The sequence below is a fragment of the Nelumbo lutea genome, chromosome 6, assembly GCF_056320005.1.
Source record: "Nelumbo lutea isolate HS-2025 chromosome 6, American lotus-T2T, whole genome shotgun sequence".
NCBI classification, from domain to species: Eukaryota; Viridiplantae; Streptophyta; class Magnoliopsida; order Proteales; family Nelumbonaceae; genus Nelumbo; species Nelumbo lutea.
Genome location: NC_142689.1, coordinates 58,995,739 through 59,016,504, shown reverse-complemented (window position 1 = coordinate 59,016,504; position 20,766 = coordinate 58,995,739). Strand labels below are relative to the sequence as shown.

The 20,766-nt window shown below is 35.2% G+C and overlaps 3 non-coding genes across 3 annotated transcripts; all 3 read right to left on the bottom strand.

The window, feature by feature from the left end:
- Positions 1–5,472: 5,472 nt before the first annotated feature.
- On the bottom strand, positions 5,473–5,544 carry TRNAD-GUC (transfer RNA aspartic acid (anticodon GUC)). The gene has a single exon. It is a non-coding gene; the product is annotated as a tRNA-Asp (tRNA).
- A 6-nt stretch (positions 5,545–5,550) lies between these two features.
- TRNAG-GCC (transfer RNA glycine (anticodon GCC)) lies at positions 5,551–5,621 on the bottom strand. The gene has a single exon. It is a non-coding gene; the product is annotated as a tRNA-Gly (tRNA).
- A 2,979-nt stretch (positions 5,622–8,600) lies between these two features.
- Positions 8,601–8,672, bottom strand: TRNAD-GUC (transfer RNA aspartic acid (anticodon GUC)). Its single transcript has one exon. It is a non-coding gene; the product is annotated as a tRNA-Asp (tRNA).
- Between the last annotated feature and the right edge of the window lie 12,094 nt (positions 8,673–20,766).

Genomic DNA, 20,766 nt, shown 5'->3' with positions numbered 1-20,766 from the left:
ATCTTGAGACTAGGTCAGTAGCTCAGGTAGAAATAGTAAGGCTCTTGGAGCATCTTCTTTATTTGGTAGATCCTAGTAAAAATATCCATGTTTAGCTCAAAACTGAGGTGGAAGTAGACGAATATCATCCACATTATCGTCCTAATTGATTTTGGGTGAAGCTATCCTAGAGACTGGGGTAGACCTCAGTTTTCCCAGCGATGAAAGGATGGAGTAGGAAGCAAAGCCTAGAAGCGGCAGACCTCAGTTTGTCCATGATTCCAAGGGAATTGATCCTCTCCGGGCAAGATAAAACCGTAAGATTGGGGTATTTGGATGGTTGCTACCAAGAAAATTACCTCCTCCCCACTCAGTTCGGTAGGTCTGAACTCTGACCTAGTCCTAGGTTGCTAAGAGGTCGAGGCCCCTCTATGGAATCCTCGTCACTCTTGATCCAAGGCTCCACCTCATCTTGAGCAGCTAGGGTATACTCCCTTTCCAACCTAGTCCTAGGTTATTGAGAGGTCGAGGCCCCTATATGGAATCCTTGTCACTCTTGAGCCAAGGCTCCCACCTCGTCTCGAACGGCTAGGGGATACTCCTTCTTTGACCAACTAGACATAGCTAAAGAATCAGGAAGAGTCACCAAAAACTAGGAAGGTAAGATCGACCTTGTGCTAGGAAAATTGACCTCGTGTGTGAGCTGCTCAACCACTTGTTCAGCAACACTCCAGAAAACTCCAAAACAGTGTAGTGGGGATTTGTCGGGGGGCCCTATTTATAGCAAAAGAACGCAGAAATCGACGGAAGAGATGGGTTTCATCTAATGGCCCAAAAAAGCAGCGCATGCTTTCAACACTTATCAGCAAATTCAAATTTTGAATCCGCCTGCCCAATTGAGCCACTTTGGCACTTGGCAATGAAATTAAAAATGTGAACTCACACATCAAATTCCAAGTATGAACATGCGTGTTAATCCGCTCTCTAGACTAGGCCAGGAGAACTAGACCAAGCTTGCAAAGAACTAACTGGACCTGTCACTCTAAGGGATGATTTGGCCCTCTAGTGGCATCGTGACACATGGCTCCACAAAACCATTAGATGACAACTTAACGCCATGTAAGCATACTTCAGGAGAACTTCAGACACCTCCCACCCATCGTGACCTCCTCGGCCCCACCTCGGCAGGATGACCTGCAGACAGATTGAAATATGTTAGGTCGGCGTAAGAGGTGACCTGCCTCCTCCAACCTAGTAAAGGTTCAGCTAGCGGCCTGCATGGAGCAATGGGCAATTTCCTCCTCCAGTGAGTTATCATCTCCAAATTCCCTAGGATCATGACTCCACGTCAATGGAGCTAACTACCACCCCACCTGTTTCAAACGCAACTGTTTAAACACTATTTGTTTATGCATAGTTCACCTCTAGGCATGAAACTGCCTCCAAACTAGATGGGCCAGAGATCTCTGACGTGCTCTATAGAGATAACATCTGTTAGCATATATTAAGCCAGTTCACTAACTCTTTCTAAGCTATACACCCAGTTCACTAACTTAAGCATCAGAGTGCCCACCCTAGGTATAGAAACCCAAACGCTCTGATAACTCTTCTCTTACAGCTCGACTAGGTGACCTACTCAGTCCGTCATCCTAGTTGTCCACTAGCAAGGAGCGTCAGATCGCACATCATCACTTACTATACTATTCAGCATGTACCCCCTCAATGTCAACAACTACCCACCACTTTGCATGGTAAGCTCTGGATCTAGAAACTTCAACCTAAACTGTGGTAATGTCTCAATTTGGATCTAGAAACTTTTAGGATTTGTCTTCAAAACTACTTCACAATAATCCTATAGCTTACTACACTGTTCAACGTGTACCCATCAATGTCAACAACTACCCCCCTCTTTGTGTGGCAAGCTCTAGATCTAGAAACTTCAATCGTAAACTACTATAGTGTCTTATTCCGTAGTGCACAACTATTCTATTCTACACTGTTCAACGTGTACCCATCAATGTCAACAACTACCCCCCTCTTTGTGTGGCAAGATCTATATCTAGAAACTTCAATCCTAAACTATTATAGTGTCTCATTCCGTAGTGCATTACTATTCTATTCTACACTGTTCAACGTGTACCCATCAATGTCAACAACTACACCCCTCTTTGTGTGGCAAGCTCTAGATCTAGAAACTTCAATCCTAAACTACTATAGTGTCTCATTCCGTAGTGCACTACTATTCTATTCTAGATCATCTCAGAATTTGTCCTTGTACTTATCTCCCAATTATGTAGATGTTACCATTGTGTTTGAATACACACATTCACAGGTATGTGTACTCTTGAATGACTTTATCTAAAATGCCTCTTTACTTTGCAACCAGGATGCATGTACATGCCACTCACACTTTTCTGTTTTGCAAGCAACCATCAAGCCGGTACCCTCATTCTTAACATATTTGAAATCAAACCCACCCATGATTACATAGTTGACTAAGGCCTTCTGGAATGTTGCACGATTAGAGAATATCATACCCACAGCCAACAATGAGTTCTTCATTTACTTCTCAACATAAGCCTCAGATTGATGTCCTCCTTCCTCTTCAGAACCATGTAAACTTTCCAACTCCTTTGGCTGCTCATAATCAGATACATAAACATTGTCAACAAGAACTTCATCCCTATTGGGATCACTACCCTCAACCTCATCCTCAAAACACATTAGCATCACACTTAACTTCCAATTCTTCTTTATCATGCCCATAATCTACTTCAAACTCATATATATTCAAATTCAAGATCAACATCATCACAAAAATCAAGTTCATCCACATCACCTAAACCTAGTGGTGGTGGTGGTGGATTAGCACCAGATGAACCAAATTGTGACAATCCAATTTGTGGCAGTGTTTCCTGTGACAACCCTACATTAGTCCTCTTACGCTTTGTCACGTATATAAGAATGTGTCTATACTTCTCATGGACATTGCACATCTCAAGTATATCCCCATCACATTTCAACCCTACCAATCCATATCCAAGTCTACATTAGGTTCCTATAATATACTTCACTAATTGAATTATAATCAAGATCTTTCACCAATAATTGTATCTCAATGAATGATAGAAGCTCACCATCAACATTATGGTTTATGAACACATCACCACCGATGTATATGATTGGTGGTATGTTCAAAAAGTAACCACCATAATGTATGTTGATATTATACATAATACTTGACATCTAGGCAAAATAAAAAAAAAAAAAACATTTACAAGCATCAGTGCTAAAATCATATGAGATTTCATGTTGATTTACACATCAATAAACTAAGAGTTAAATTAGCACATATATCCAAAATCCTCCTCATTCAATGGTCAAACTGTTAGGAGATGGAACATATTAGGGATCCTTCATCATTCAACAACCAAACTATAAGGGGTTGAAACATATTAGGGGATGAAACACTCTCCCCCACCCCCCCCCCCTTCCTTATGTATTGGTTTCCCCTTTTTTTTTTGTTGATCTCTTGTAATATTGATAATTTGCAAAACAACCTCCTTTGTTTTTGTTATTTTGTAGCCCCTTCCCCTCATTTGTATACACTTTCCTCTAGCCCCTTGCATGCTGACATGGACAAAGAGACAAACTGGGTAACAAACTGGAGATTTAAATTCATTTAGGTATTCTCGGGATCCACTAGCATTGACTTTCAACAACAAAACAATGCCGAAGTCCTTCCCTATCATTAATATACTTGCAATCTAACAATAAATAACTGTTAAATACTCCAAGGTAAGAGTACATAAATGTTAAACCCCCAAAGAAAATGTTTTTTTACATTAATATACTAAGTATCTGACAATAAAGAACTAATAAATACCTAAACCTAGCAGTAAACAAGTGATAAAAAAAACAGATCAAATCTAACAAACATATATTGGGACATATCCCTCTATACTAATTATTGAGATAAAACACATTTGAAATGTTAGTCTAAAGTAAAACGCAATAAATAAGTGAATCAAACACATTTAATCACTATTAAACATAGCCATGATATATCGAGATCATAGTAAAAAGGTGTTATAGACGCTAGAGCACAAACATCAAGAATATTATTCCAAGATAAAACACCCACTTTAAACAATATAGTACTAATAGAGAACATTCAACTCGTACTAATAGAGAACATCAAGAATATTATTCCATGCAAAACGTTGAGATATATAACAAGCATGAAGAAATTGATGTATATAAAAAACATGAAAATTCAAAATTGAAACCCTAGATTCAAACTAAAGGACTTTCTTACCTCTTATACTATTATGCAATAAGTTACTTTCTTCTTCTCCAGTGATGGCGAAAAATAACCCTTCTTCCTCGGCAACGATGAAATAAGTCTTCTTCTCCGGTGACGATGGAAAATATGCCTTTTTCTCTAGTGGCGACAACACAATTATTCTCAGTGTTGAGTACCCATAATTTTACGAACTTGACTAATCACACCCCTGTTGTTTTCATATACCCCGTGAGTACCCATAAGTTTTCTAACAATTGACATTTTTGTTAAATCATGGCAGAAAAGATGAATTGTCACATTTACCCTTGAGCTAAATTAGCGAAAAAATAAAGAGAAAATGATAAAGCATTAGATGTAAGAAAAATGATCGTCTTACCCTTTCAGTTAAAGTCATCGATTGTCATCGATCCTGGCCAGATATTCCATGAAAACAAAGGGGCATTTTCAACCATAAAAGGGTATTAGCGTCATTTTCTAAAAACATAAGAGTCACGTGGTGTGACATTTGAGCGGATTGACATAGATTTTGACGGAACACAAACAATAGGGGTTTAATTAGTCAATTGTCATAAAACTTAAGGATACCCACAGGGAATATGCAAAAAGTACGGGTATAGTTAGTTAATTTTGTAAACCGTAAAGGTTTATTGGCTGTAAAATTTTAAAGTATGATGTCTTTTTCAGTATCTTAATCATAATAGAACCCATATATTAAACATTAAATAATTATAGTAAAAATCATAACAGAAAAGATGACAATTTTTTTTGTTTGTTCTCATTCTTTACTTTTAGTCTCCCATTTATTTGATGATTTCATACTTCCAATAATCTATAACAATTAACAGAGAAAACCGCGAGTAAGAAAGAATCTACCAAGTTCGATCAATACCCTATAATTGACATACAGAAGCTATATATCTAACTCAATGCTCAAATAATAATAATAATAATAATTTGCACACGTGTGGAGAATATTAAAAAAAGAAAATCAACTATGAAATTATATTTAGGATCTAAACTTTGAAGAAACCCTAAAAAAGCACATAATACGCCGTTGCCGGGGATCGAACCCGGGTCACCCGGGTGACAGGCGGGAATACTCAGCAAATATTTTGCGGTGACTGAGAAAACTCTTTTGATAAATTTTTAAGTCAATAAAAGAACAATTAATTTTGGAAAAAAGGAAACGCCGTTGCCGGGGATCGAACCCGGGTCACCCGCGTGACAGGCGGGAATACTCACCACTATACTACAACGACATGCAATGCACCAGCCGGGAATCGAACCCGGGTCTGTACCGTGGCAGGGTACTATTCTACCACTAGACCACTGGTGCTTCTGGTGCTTCAATGAACAAGATAAATGACATTGTCTTCTGAATGAATTATTTCCACGGTTTAATTAAGTTTTTTATATTTATTTTTTGTTTAACAGAAATAAACTTCGTTAATATCAAATGATAAGATATCTTTTTCGTTGGATAATCGTTCAACCTAAAATAGCAAGCCGCTTGGTAAATTGCATTGACAGAGAAATTTCGCCCCAAGCTCCCTACAGGACATTTCAGCCCCTACATTAAGAACGCCTATTCTGTCTTACATAATTGGTGCGTGTGCAAGAAACTTTTCCTGCTTGGTTTGTTTTCCAGCTCTTGATTATCTGCCAATAATATGCATCCGGACAACCTACCAACTACCAACATGATCTGATACATGATGGGTCCCATTCTCATGGTGAGAAGTATGGTGTTAGATCATGTTAATAGGGGTTGGAACTTGTTTTATTGGGAAGAGATCCCAACTCGGTTTCCTTCAAGTAGAATCAAGAGGGTAGGATCTGCTTCCAACAAAACACTCTCAACACTGTCTTAACAGCCCATTGCAGCTGCACATTAAGAATGTCTCTCTTATTATTCGTGAGGGCACACTTCCAATGTACAGTTGCAATAGGTAGTTGCGGCAATAATTGGATAATTTTTCATGTTCACCCCACCAGATTAAAATATCAAAATTATTTAATTCCTTCAAATTTAGAGGGTTAATTAAATTAAAAAAATTAGCTTGCAAAAAAACTTAAGTTCAGCAAATGAACTTGATCATGAAGTGGTAGCAGATTTCTACCTTTTATTTATTAAAGACCAAAATTTTTATCTTCTATAACTAAAAATAGATGTTTTATAAGTGAAAGTTGTATCTGTACAAGTTCTCCTATGTCCTAATAATTTGAGATTCATATAAATTGTATACTTCAAATAATAAATTATTAATTTCCTCTTTTTTTTTATTTCCAATTTCAGTTCTCATATTTTCACGATAAGATTCAATTAAAACATCTAAACCATCTTTCCTAATCCTAAGATCTAATATTGTAGTTAAACAATATAGAGGAGAAATATTTTCCCAATATTTTTTAAATTTAACTTCCATTATTTCAATAATATTATGAAAATTTGAATTACTTCTATATTTTGAAAAATATCCACTAATCATAAATATAAGATTAACTAAAGGTAATAAACACCAAATAAAAAATTCATTAGTTGTATCACAAACAATTTATAAAATATCTTTTGTACAAATTCCATCCCCAATCATCCTCAATTATAAAATCATGTGGGATTTTCTCATTATAAAATTTAGTAAAAATGTCTTTGTATGAAATACAACTAATACAGAATTTTATATTTTAAGCCAAATTTTTTACATAAATATTTAAATTTTTGTTTTCTTGTTCAAGAACTTCTAATATATAATACAATTTCTAATTTTAGAAATATGATGAAAAATAATATTTAAAGTATCTTGAACACATAAATTTAAGTTGTGACATACACATCTAAAATGAAATAATTTATAATTTAAACATGGTTTTAGTTGAGATTTTAAAATGTTTATATTGAACCATTATTACTAACCTTATTAAAACTAATAGAAAAAACTGTATTTTCTATGTGTTCTATACTTTATTATTTTTGTATATTGATATTTTATTTTTTGTATTTTTCTGTATTTTTTCTGCATTTTATTTAATTTTATGCTATTTTTATTATTTACAAATATATTTTTATTTTTAATTGATTTATGACATCATGGGTCAAACCATTCGACTCAAACGGTTGAACTGTGAAACCGGAAAATGGTCCCCTAACCAGTTATGTTTCTGGGTCGTTTTCACAAACCTTGAGTATTACGCTTATTTCATCTATGTGCTAGTATGATACTGGACCAAACACTGGTAGAGATCAATTCTCAAACAGAGCTAGAATGGATTTCAAGAGGATTCTGGGTTGGATTTAAGGCGGGGTTTGGGTAAAATGTGAAAAGAATTTGAAAATAGTGAATTGGGGTAGGATGTCCATTTATGTCATTTTGAAAATACTAATTCAATTATGTGCAGGGTATTTTCGAAAAATGACACCTTCTATTAGCCAAGGTAACGAAGAGGGTGTTTTTGTCCAATGGCCAAAGTTCGGGGGGTCTTTGTTGAAAAAAAAGTATAGGGGTCTTTCTCATTGACCCCAAAGTACAAGGGGGTCTGTAATTTACCCAATAAAAAATGGTAATTCTCTTAAACTACTCTAAGGTTTACGAAATTAAGTAACTGTACCCCTATTGCTTACATATTCCCTACGAGTACCCTTAAGTTTTCAAATAATTGACATTTTCATTAAATCATGACGAAAAAGACGAATTGTCACATTTACCATTGGGCTAAATTAGCAGGAAAAAAAATAAAAAAAAGAAATGATAAAACATTTTATTTAAGGAAATGACCATCTTACCCTTTTGGTTTAAGTCACCCGCAAGGGTTAGACAAGTCTGTTTGGCTGGTGAACAGTGCCACAACTCTTCGCTGTACATTTAGCTGAAAGTCTAAAATGCCAAACCCTTGTTACTCCATATCGAACTCTGGTGACCATTGTGCACCATTCCGGAAGGCGACGGTAGGCAAATAACCTCTACTTTTTCCCGTTTTTTTCCGATTATAAAGTAAAAGCCCTAATTTTTCCTTATTGTTCGATGTTTTGTGGTAGGGTCAGAGATACTTTTTTATTAAAGAGATTGATTTGGGTAGTCGCCGCTATGCCGCCACGAGATCAACAGTAGTCATGGACAGCTGTTTGTAGCCATTGTTCGCAAAGCTCAATCCCACCTTGGTTCAAACAAGATCAGCTCCAGTTCAACCCCATGGTTCAAAGTGTATTATTATCATTTTCTAGAAATAACATGTGAGCAAATTGAGATGGATTTTGATGGAACACTAACGATAGAGGTTTAATTAGTCAATTGTCATCAAATTTAAGGAAACCCTTAAACGCCGTTGCCGGGGATCGAACCCGGGTCACCCGCGCGACAGGCGGGAATACTCACCACTATACTACAACGATTAGACATTTTGTGGTGAGTGAGAAAGATATTTTGATAAAACAGAGTCAGTAAAAGAACAATTAATCTTGGAAAAAAGGAAACGCCGTTGCCGGGGACCGAACCCGGGTCACCCTCGTGACAGGCGGGAATACTCACCACTATGCTACAGCGACATGCAATGCACCAGCCGGGAATCGAACCTGGGTCTGTACCGTGGCATGGTACTATTCTACCACTAGACCACTGGTGCTCCAAATTGTCCTTTTGAATGTTTTTTTGACAGTTTTGCCCTTATTTGCATTCCCTTTCCTTGTATATGGCGGTGCAACATAAGTCTATTTAGTTGAGGTAATGGTTGTTTGTGCAAATTCCTAAAGGCATGATGCATAAGTCTATTTAGTTTTGTTGGGCTAATTCCTTCACTGTTCATTATATGCATGATTGCTGATACTATTCCTGCCAGGATTGAGAATAAATCTTGGACTTTATCTGCCCTCTACCCTCATTGTTTTATAAATGCCATTAGAACCAAATAGTCCTACATCCTTCAAATTATAATAACACTTAAGGGAGGGAAAAGACCTCCACTACCTCCATCCAATAGGGAAATAAACTCTGGAACTAACACACTACTCTTTGTTGACAGAGTCCACTTACATGATTCTGAACTCCATGAGAGTCAAAGTTCAATAAACAATTCCAATTGCCAATAGTTCAATGAGCTCCAAAATAGAATGCTAGCTATCTCCAGGAAGATCAAAATACTCTCCTTGGCTCCTCTTAAATTCTTCAATAAAAACACTTTTTCACATGATTTTTCCTGATTTGTTATTTATACATTGCATTCCAACTAAAGAATCCTCAATAATAAGGATTATATACATGAATAATTTCTCTTATGAATAGTTTGGTCTTGTGTACTTTTAGCCAATATTTTTCAGCATTTCTTCATGATTTTACACCTCTTATTTGGCAAAAAATAAATCCCCTTAGGAGTCATTGCTTTCCTTATACAAAAAAAAAAAAATAGGATGATGGTGAAGGAAGAGCATGTGGAGATAAGAATAGTATAAATGCATCCAAAGTGGACCATGTCATGCTTTTGAAATATAGTGAAAGAACCATTTTTAACACTAATAAAACTCAAAGCCTTCCTATGTATCTAACAGTATCTAGTTCTAACCCAAGTTTGTCTAATGGTTAAGGGTTGGTGCAAATGAATCGATTGCATGGGTAACCATAGCAACATTGTGCAAATGCATCGTTAGCACTATCATATATCAATTTAGTACTCTATTTTCCACTTTGTCTATATTAAAGTGCATGAATGAGTTTATCAATTTAATGATAATTTATTCATTTTTATTGTAGAAATGAGTGAGCATTCAACATTCACTCTTCTATCACCAAGCAAACTTAGGTTTGAAACAAAGGTCTGTGACTATGGTAAGATGTGTGTCATCGGGGTGTCAGAGACAACATCCAACCCATAGAAGTTGTTTTATACCTTCCCTCGCAAAGTTGTGAGTGTTATGATGACTTCACTTTCTATGTTGGGAAAACAACTAAATGTGAAATCCTGTGATTTCTTCGAATGGGTTGTTCCAATCAACCACTCAAATGAAGTCACTTCACATATGTACCATGAAGATGCTCAAGCATACCATGTAAGGGAAGTTGAGAAGTTTGTAGCTTAGCTAGATAGTTAGGTGAAAGCATTGGAAAGCAAGTCTGACCAGTTGCTACTTGAAGGCCTAGGGATCACGTGCCTCTTTAAATTGATAGTTCTCTTTACCTTCATTCTTTTGTTTAAGTTTAAAAAGTAGGGTGATGGGAAAAGGAACTTTTTTGATGTTCACATTTTGGGGAGGATGGCTCTATGGTTATGATGTTAGATACTTTTGATGAAGTGTATGGATAGAACTTATACTCTTTGGTTATGTTGTTGGATACTTTTATTATGTTTTATGGTTCTATTATCAAGTGGTGTGATGGATTTATATATGAGACCTTCATTGGATTGGCGATGATCCAACTTAGTGAGAGAGAGAGAGAGAGATGCAGTTTCCCCCTCCAAATTAGTGCTTTTGAATAGGATATCCAAGTATAAATTAACAATGAAAAGCCAACTTAGTGAATGTTCTAATACCACAGTAGTTAACTCAATTAAACTAAAATCTAACCATTGACCCTCTATTGATCTGGTGTCTACTTTATTAACTAATATTGAATTCTAACTAATATAGTTGTAAACAATTAATTCATATAAGCATTTGTTTGGCCTACCAAGTTGTTTTCAAAATGGTGGTGTTTTGATTAAAATACCCTCTATCCTTGGCCACTAGAATTCATTAGGCATTGGAAAAACATAACGATTATATGGCTTGATGCACCTCTAATTAGTACACAATGTGTCCATATAGTCATAAATTTTTCCTTGTTGTGACTGAATACATGAAACCGCATGGCAACAAGGCAGCCTTGTCAGTGACCAAGCCCTACAGCTACACATCCTAGACTGCAAGTTCACCACCACTCTTCCTAGGAAAAGGTCAACCTCAAAATTTCCAATCCTCACATATACTAAGAAGCAAATTCTAGCTTGTGCCTATACATTCTCCAATTTTTTTCTAACACTAGGAGACATTGGCCCCCTATTCCTTCTCGACTTCTCTTGCTTTGTTTGAATCGAATTCATCATTTGCCTCCGGATGGTATCAACTAGTGTGATTATGGGCTTATTCTACAATCCAAATCCACTTGTTAAATGACTCAGAGAAGATGTTACGAATATCATCACTTCTAGCTTTAGGGCCAAAAGCAGATATGGACCACAGATTAGTAGGCACAACACTTAACTACTCATAAGAATCCCAATTCAATCCCTTCAACTTATCCATATACTAATAAACTCTATCATTGTGTATGATGTACGGCGTTACAGCCTTGTCCCGTAGACAATCTTTAAGGTCCTTTCCTTTGAACCTATCCTTGAAGTTGGCATACATGTGTTTGACACAAAACCTATGATCAGCCCTTGGCATTAAACTCTAAAAACATTCCACCAACCCCTAAAAGAAAGTGTGCATTATATTATTAGCATGATAACCAATTAATAAATGTAAACAAATTTAAATTTACATATATAAATTAAGGGTACCTTTTGCCTACTAGAGATGTAGGTAAACCACATTCCTCTAGACCTCTAATGCACTCATTCCGTAATGTTAGAAACCAAATCCAAGAATCCTTCACCACAACCTTTACATTCGCAAATGCTATTGAGAATATTCCATTATCCCATCCAATCCAACAATATGTAAAATCTATCAAGAATGAGGTTCTTTCAAAAAGCATGCATCAAGCCCAATGATCGGGTGACAACCATCTATAAACCCATTCTTCATTGATGCCAAACAAACAAACAATCTTTGAAATTCCCTATGCAATCCTCATAGAATCCAATCTTCATCACACTTCCAGGATTTGTCTTTAAAACAGCTTAACAATAATTCCACAACTTACTATATTGTTCAGCATGTACCACCTTATTGTCAACAATTGCTTGCCTCTTTGTGTGGTGAGCTCTGAATGTCAACGTGTATCCCCTTAATGTCAACAACTCTCTGCTTCCTTTTGCGATAAGCTCTGGATCTAGAAGAGTCAACCCTAAACTACCAAAGTGTCTCATTTTGTTGTAAACTAATCTTCCAATTAGGATCATCTTTAAATTTTCCCTCGTACTTATCTACAAGCCGTGCAGATGTTACTTATGTGTTTGAATACGCACGTTCACAAGTATGTGTACTCCTAAATGACTTATCTAAAAGGCCTCTTTAATTTGCAACCAGGATGCATATACACTCCACTCACATTTTTTTTCTTTTTTGCAAGAATCCATCAAGCTAGTACCCTCATTCTTAACATACTTAAAATCAATCCCGCCCATGATTGCATAGTTGACCAAGGCCTTCCAGAATGTTGTAGGTCTAGAGAATATCATACCGGTAACCAACTATGGATTCTCCATTTGCTTTTCAATAAAAGCCTCAAATCGATATCCTCCTTCCTCATCAGAACTGTGTAAACTTTCCAACTCCTTTGGCTGCTCATAATTAGACAATATGTCTAACCCAACAACAACATCAACATTGTCAACAAGAACTTCATCCCTATTGACATCACCACCCTTAACCTCATCCTCAAAATACTCATCAATATCATACTCAGCTTCCAATTCCTCTTCCACCTCACATTCCAACTCATAATCAAGATCACCCTCTCTATTAGACCCATATTCAAATTTAAAATCAACACCAACACCAAAATCAAGTTCATCCACATGATCACCTAAACCTGGTGGTGGTGGATCAACACCAGATGAACCAAATTTTGACAGGCCAACCTGTGATAGTGTTGCCTGTGATAGCCTACATTAGCCCTCTTACACCCTGTCACATATATATGAATGTGTTTAACCTATCACATTTCAACCCTACCAATCCATCACCCAAGTCTGCATTGGGTTCCTATAGTATACTTTATTGATTGAATTGTAGCCAAGATCTTTCACTAATAACTATCTCTCAATGAATGATAAAAGGTCACTATCAACACTATGTGTAAGTGAGGTAGTTAGGCTACGTTTAGGGGTCTCCTTGAAGGATGGAGGAAGACCGGGTGCAGGAGGTAAGTTTGGAGGCTAGGGCAAATGGAAAGTGATAAGGCAGTAGAATGGAATGATTGAATGATCGAATGATGCTCCTTGCATTATGAGGTGGTCTCTTATTTATAATGGGAGATCCCGAGGTCCTTAAGGGAAGAAGCCAAAAGTGTTTGATTTCCATTAGGAAAGGGAATATTGGATTCGCTATCGGTCATTAAGGAGCACTGCTAGGCTTTCGCTACGCATCCTATGAGATATCTTAAGGACAAACTTTCCTTTCGTTTGAGGATTCTCATAATCCACATGTACTACTTCCTTTTGTGACCTACTTAACTGATGTGGTGCTGGTGACATCATTGTTTAACGGGTGCATTTTTATTAAACCTACATGGTGCCTTATCATGCACATAATTTAAAGTTGCATGTGTGGCCGATATTTAATTCTAGTTCACAGTGATCCACAGTTCTGTAATGGTCTCAGGTTCATCACAAAACTATGTGCAATTGAAGTTCATCGTAGAGCTACACACATCCGAGGTTTATCGTAGAACCACACTCGTCCAAGGTTTATCATAGTACCGCGTACGTATAAACTTCATCGCGGGTTCACATTAGCCACTGTTTATCCTGACTTGCATCAAGTACAAGTTTATCACAAACTACGATGAGTCATCTATTCATCACAGACGTTTGATGAGTTATAATTTCATCGCAGGTAACCAATGAGTTATGAACTCATTGCAAGCATCCATGTGGCATCAATTTGGTATCTTTTATACTTTAACCGAGCACTATGTACCTACATTACCCCCTGCTTATCGGTAAGTGGAATCTTATTGATAAACATTTTGCCCTCAGATTTGCTTTGAGGCTTTGTGATGAATCGATGTAGGGAGGGGTTTGCGGTGTGTACTGATCTTTTGTGCGTTGAGTTGGTGGTCATTACTATTTTGATTACATCTCATGTGAGTGAAGGAAAATTTATATGGACTTTTGTCAACCCCCTGCCTGTTGACAAGTTAGGAGTGAATCAACAGGCAGTCATGCATTTGGCTTATTAGTAGCTTCAGATAGGAGTTGGATGTTCATTTTCGGTTAGTTTTCATCCACTATGATTTATGAACACATTACCACTAGTGTATAATTGTATATTATTGGTGGTATGTTCAAAAAGTAGCCACCACGATGTATGTTGATACTATACACATTACTTGACATTTGGGCAAAAAAAAAAAAAAAAGAAAAAGAAACATAGACAAGCATCAATGGTAAAATCATATGAAATTTTATGTTGATTGACACACCAATAAACTAAGAGATAAATTAGCACATATATGCAAAATCCTTCATCATCCAATGGTCAAACTATTAGGGGTTGAAACATTCGGGCTCCTTCATCATTCAACAAGCAAACTGTAAGAGGCTAAAACATATTAAGATTCCTTCATCATTCAACAAGCAAACTGTAAAGGCCTGAAACATATTAGGGGATGAAACACTCTCCCTCCCCCCCGCTAATGTATTGGTTTCCCCTATTTTTTTGTTGACTCTGTGTTAACAATTTGGAAAACAACCCCCTTTTGTTCTTGTTATTTTGTAGCTCGTCTCCTTCATTTGTAAACACTTTCCTCTAACCCCTCTCATTCTGACATGGACAAGGAGACAAAGTGTGTAACAAACTAGAGATTTATATTCATTTAGGTATATGTTGGGATCTGCTTGCACTGACTTTCAACAACAAAACAATGTTGAAGTCCTTACCCTATCATTAATATACTTGCAATCTAACAATTAATAACTATTAAATACTCCAAACTCAATCTAACAATAAGTAATTGTTAAATACTCCAAGTTAGGAGTAAATTAATGTTAAATTCCCAAAGCAAAAGTTTTTTCTAACATTAATATATTAAGTATATGAAAATAAAGAACTAATAAATATCCAAGCCGTGTAGTTAACAATTTGTAAAAACCCATATCATATCTAACAAATATATACTGACTGATTATTGAGATAAAACACATTTGAAAAGTGTTAACCTAAAGTAAAACACAATAAATATGTGAATCAAACACATTTAACCACTATTAAAGATAGCCATGAGTAGAAATATACCAAGACCATAGTAAAAAGGTGTTATATACAGACATCAAGAATATTATAACACCCGCTTCAAATAATATATTACTAATAGAGAACATTCAACTAGTACAAAAACATAATTTTCCAAGCAAACCATCGAGGTATATAACAAACATGAAGAAATTGAGATGTATAACAAACTTGAAAAATTCAAAAGTGAAACCCTAAGTTCAAACAAAAGGACTTTCTTACCTCTTCTTGTACTATTTTGCAATAGGTTACCTTCTTCTCAATGATGGTGAAAAATAGCCCTTCTTCCTTGGCAACGGCAAAAATAAGTCTTCTTCTTGGCAATGAAGAAAAATATGCCTTCTTCTCTAGTGCAACAACATAGTTATTCTTGATGTAATATTACCATGGTTTTCAAAACTAGACCGGACGGTCGGACCGGAAAAAGCGCTAATCATTTAGCCCTCGGGTTTGATTATACTATAAACCGCTAAAACTTAAAAACACGTTGAAAAGGTTAGAGAACCAATGACCCAGGCGGTCAAATAACTAAACCGTTTGACCCGAGCAACAGTTTGAGGGTTATGTATTTCATTTTTGTTGATTTAAAAATAATAAAAATAAAAAAAGACCCCCATATTCCCCATCCTAGCTCATCCGTAAATTAGGGTTAGAACGAAAGTCATTTTCATTCTAACCCTTCCTAGCTCTTAAGCCCTCATACCTCGATCGATGACCTACAGTGGCCATGAGCTATGGCGACTAATGGTGAAACACGATGACCAATGGTACCTCACGGTGACCGACGACAACAATGAGGCTTCATCTACAGTAGTTTTGCAATGGCAAGCAGTTTACATTTTGTAACCACCAATAACCTCTATTTATCAAGGACTTGCAGCAGCAACCGGCGGTTTTGTAGCGGTATCTGACAATTTTGCAATGGTGACCAGCGGTTTATAACATGCTATTACAGTAGCAGTTGGTACTTGGAACTTGGAAGTGGTAGTTTGCTCCTCAGCTAGAGTTGCAACGACAATCATCAGCAACCAAACTAGAGTCTACCAGCAACGATTTTTGTGAGCTTAACACTGTCACACCACTATTACCAGTAATGAAACCATAAAGGTATAAAATGCTTATAAGAGTTTAACACTGCCAATTTAATTGATTCTTTCAATTTTTTGCTTAATTATCTTTTTTGCTGAATTATTTGCTTAATAAGTTACAAAGAGTCACATACTCACATTTTCTTAATTAATTTTTCTTTATTAATATTTTTTAGAATTCCTTACTTATTTGCTCTGTCAAAGAATGATAAAATCCATATTAATTAATTAAATGATGTTTATTTGCTTAAATTAATTGTTTCTTGATTCTTGATTTTTGTATTATTAATTTTTGCTTCTTGATTCATGCATGGATTTATTGAAGCAAGATTACATTGCATATATTTTGTGTAAATGAATGTGCTTGTATGGAGTGATTTTATATTTTGGTTAGTTTTTTGGTCAATAAATGTGTTATTCGAAAATCTAAATTTTATATTTTGTGTTTGTATGAAGGGATGTGTTATTCGAAAATCTAAATGTCAATTTCATCAAAATCTAAAGCAAAAAGTTGATTTTTCTTGGGAGCATGCTTCCCTTAAAATTAACCCTTTTAGTGGAGCAAAGTCAATGACATGTCTTTATTGTCAAAAGACTTTTAAAAGGGGAGGGATTAATAGGATGAAACAACATCTTACCAAAAAGAAAGGTGACATTGCAATTTGTTGTAAAGTCCCCTATAAGGTAAAATACAAAATGAAGCAGTTGTTGAATGAAATCAATGAAAGAAAAAGAAGTGAAAAGCAACCTCTGAATTTTGTTGATGACACTAGAACATATTATGTAAAGAATGATGATGATGATGATAAGATTAGGGAAACAGATCCACCTAATACACATGATACTTATCAAGGGAAAAAACCAACTACATCATTGGGAAAGGGGAAAGCATCTTTAGGGCTAATAACTATCCATTTTGCTCCATGGACCATTATAGGTGCACAACCTGGTAATAAGAGTGTATTGGCATCTAAGGGAGTAATTAGTCATGTGGATCGTGCTGCTATGAAGTGGTTGTGTGATGCTTGTATTCCCTTGAATGTTTTGTGTTTAAGATATTATTAGCCTATGTTGGATGCATGTGCTACTCTATTGGTCTAGGGTACAAAACTCATTTTAATCATAATTGTAGGACCAGTTTGTTGATGAATTTAGTTCAGGAAGTTCAAATATCAGTTGATAAACTCCGTAAGGATTGGGCTACATATGGTTGCACCATAATGGCTTACAGTTGAATAGATACATGTAACTAGACATTGATTAATTTTTAGTGTATTGTTACAGGAAATGCATTTGTGAAGTCTATAGATGCTTCTGAAATAGTGAATAGTGTAGAGAATTTGTTTCTTTTGTTTAAAGAAGTTATTGATTGGGTAAAATCATAAAATGTTGTTCAAGTAGTCATTGACAATGCTTCAAATTATGTAGTTGCAGGAAGATTGTTGGAAGCAAAATTTCCATGAATTTATTGGTCACCTTGTGCAACACATTATTTGAACTTGATGTTAAAGGAAATTGGGTAAATGGATTATATTGCAAATGTAGTTCAACGTGCATCTAAAATTACAAAGTTTGTCTATAATCATATTTTTGCACTCTCAATAATAAGGAAAAAACCTGATTGGACTGAGATAGTATGTCCTGGAGCCACTCGCCTTACAACTAATGTCATTGCATTGGATAGCATTTTGAAGCACATTCATGATTTGAAAATTTTGGTGATAGATCAAAGTTTTAATGACTCTAGGTTTGTTAAAATGCAAAGGGGAAGGGAGTAATAAAAAGAGTGTTGGATTTTGAATTTTGGAAACAATGCAAAATGATTATGGGTTTCACATCACCTTCTATTAGGGCATTGAGACTTGTAGATTCTAACTTTAAGTCTACAATGGGGTATATGTTTCATGTTATGTTGAAGGCAAAAGAATCATTGAAAAAGTACTTTAATTATAGGAAAGTTGAATATGAACCAATCATGCAAATTATTGATAGAAGATGGAATAAACAAATGGGTTAGAGGTTTCATCTTGTAGGGTATTATTTTAACCCAGCCTTCCAATATGATCCAAAATCAAAATTCAAATTCCCAATCGTTATGTCAACAATTTTTTATGTCATTGAAAATCTTGCAATCAAATCAAATGATGTGGACTTACTATTTTTGAAAATTGTCATGGTAATTTTGGAAGACCTTTCTCAGTGAAGACATTTAAGACAATGCCTTCAGTTAATAATTTTTTTTTTCTTATAGCAGGTCTATTATTTCAATTTTATTTTATAAATTAAATCAACTCCATTTCATTTCATATAGGTGAATGGTGGTCGAAATTTTGTTGTGGTACTCCAAATTTGAAAATAATTATTGTACAAATACTTAGCCATACGTGTAGCTCATCTGGATGTGAACGTAATTGGAGTATTTTTGAACATATACACACGAAGAGAAAGAATATGGAAGCACCAAAGGCTCAATGACCTAGTATATGTTCATTGCAACCTGCACGTGATGGGTGGGTAAGTGTTTTATGTTTCATAATTGTCTATTTTTGTACGCTTTCATTGCATCTAATTTTATCATTTGTTGCTTTGTAGGAGAAAATTTGAAAGTCTTGACCCAATCGGGCATGAGCATGTTGATATTATGGAAGATTGGATAATGCACGATGATGATGATCCTTCATTACTTGATGGTTATGAAAAGCATGATATGTTTATAGTTGATGAGAGAACATTTCTAATAATGGAATCACTATCAAGAAAAAGAGTTATGACTGATGGTAACTATTATTGATATTATCTCATATGACATTTCCATATTTGATTCTTTTGGCTATTTCTTGAGTTCTAATTTCTATTTTTATTCTTTAAATGGTGATGATGATTTTTTTTCATTGAGCAATGGGGAGTCGTCGAGTAAAATACAACCAACACCCAACTTGGAGATGAGATGAAACACAACCTCCCAAAGATGAAAATGAAGATAATGGTGAAATACCACTTGGCTTTGGTTGGTAGTTGGTACCATTAAGAAATGAGGCCAGCATATCTTAAGAATTTGAAATATTGGATTAATACAATTTATATGTTGAAATTGAAGTTTTAATTTGTGTTTAATACTTGTTGAACTTGGTTTGTGATTTTTTTATTACTTGTGATTGTAATCTTTTTTATTTTTGAATACCTAAGTATTGTGCTTGATGAATTAGGAATGTATGATGTTATGGCAATATCTATGGAATATTTTGCAAATTTTCTCTCTTGACTTCTTAGTATTTTTGAACAGGAAGTCTAAGAGACTTGACCATCTAAAGTGGTTTCTTTCCATTTGTATAGGTAAGGGCATTTCTAAAGCAAGTCTTGCTTTTATTTAGTTTTACTTCTTGTTATGTACGGATTCATTGAGTTGCAATTCCTGATGTACAATTGATTGCATTTGCTATTAATAAAAGTGATTTGGTTATAGTAGAGAAGTTTGATCTTCAAAAGGCTCAAAGGTGCTTGAGTTTTTCCCTCCTTTTCTAAAGTACGACAGATTATAATGGCATGAATGCTTAGGAAAACATTGTTTGAAATTTAGTCAAGTTGTTTATATGAACTAGATAAGCAAATTGTTTGAACTTTAAAAAAACATTATACATTCAGTGAACTCTATGTTTATATGAACTAAATAAGCAAATTGTTTGAACTTTAGGAAAACATTTAAGTTTAGTGAACTCAATGTTTATATGAACTAGATAAGCAAATTGTTTGACTTTACTTCTTGTTATGTACGGATTCATTGAGTTGCAATTCCTGATGTACAATTGATTGCATTTGCTATTAATAAAAGTGATTTGGTTATAGTAGAGAAGTTTGATCTTCAAAAGGCTCAAAGGTGCTTGAGTTTTTCCCTCCTTTTCTAAAGTACGACAGATTATAATGGCATGAATGCTTAGGAAAACATTGTTTGAAATTTAGTCAAGTTGTTTATATGAACTAGATAAGCAAATTGTTTGAACTTTAAAAAAACATTATACATTCAGTGAACTCTATGTTTATATGAACTAAATAAGCAAATTGTTTGAACTTTAGGAAAACATTTAAGTTTAGTGAACTCAATGTTTATATGAACTAGATAAGCAAATTGTTTGACTTTAAAAAAACTGTAATTTTAGTGAACTCTATGTTTACATAAACTTAATTTTTTTGTGTTTTTTCTGTTTTTTTTTTTTTTTGTAATTTCTGTGTTTTTTTGTAGTTTTATAATT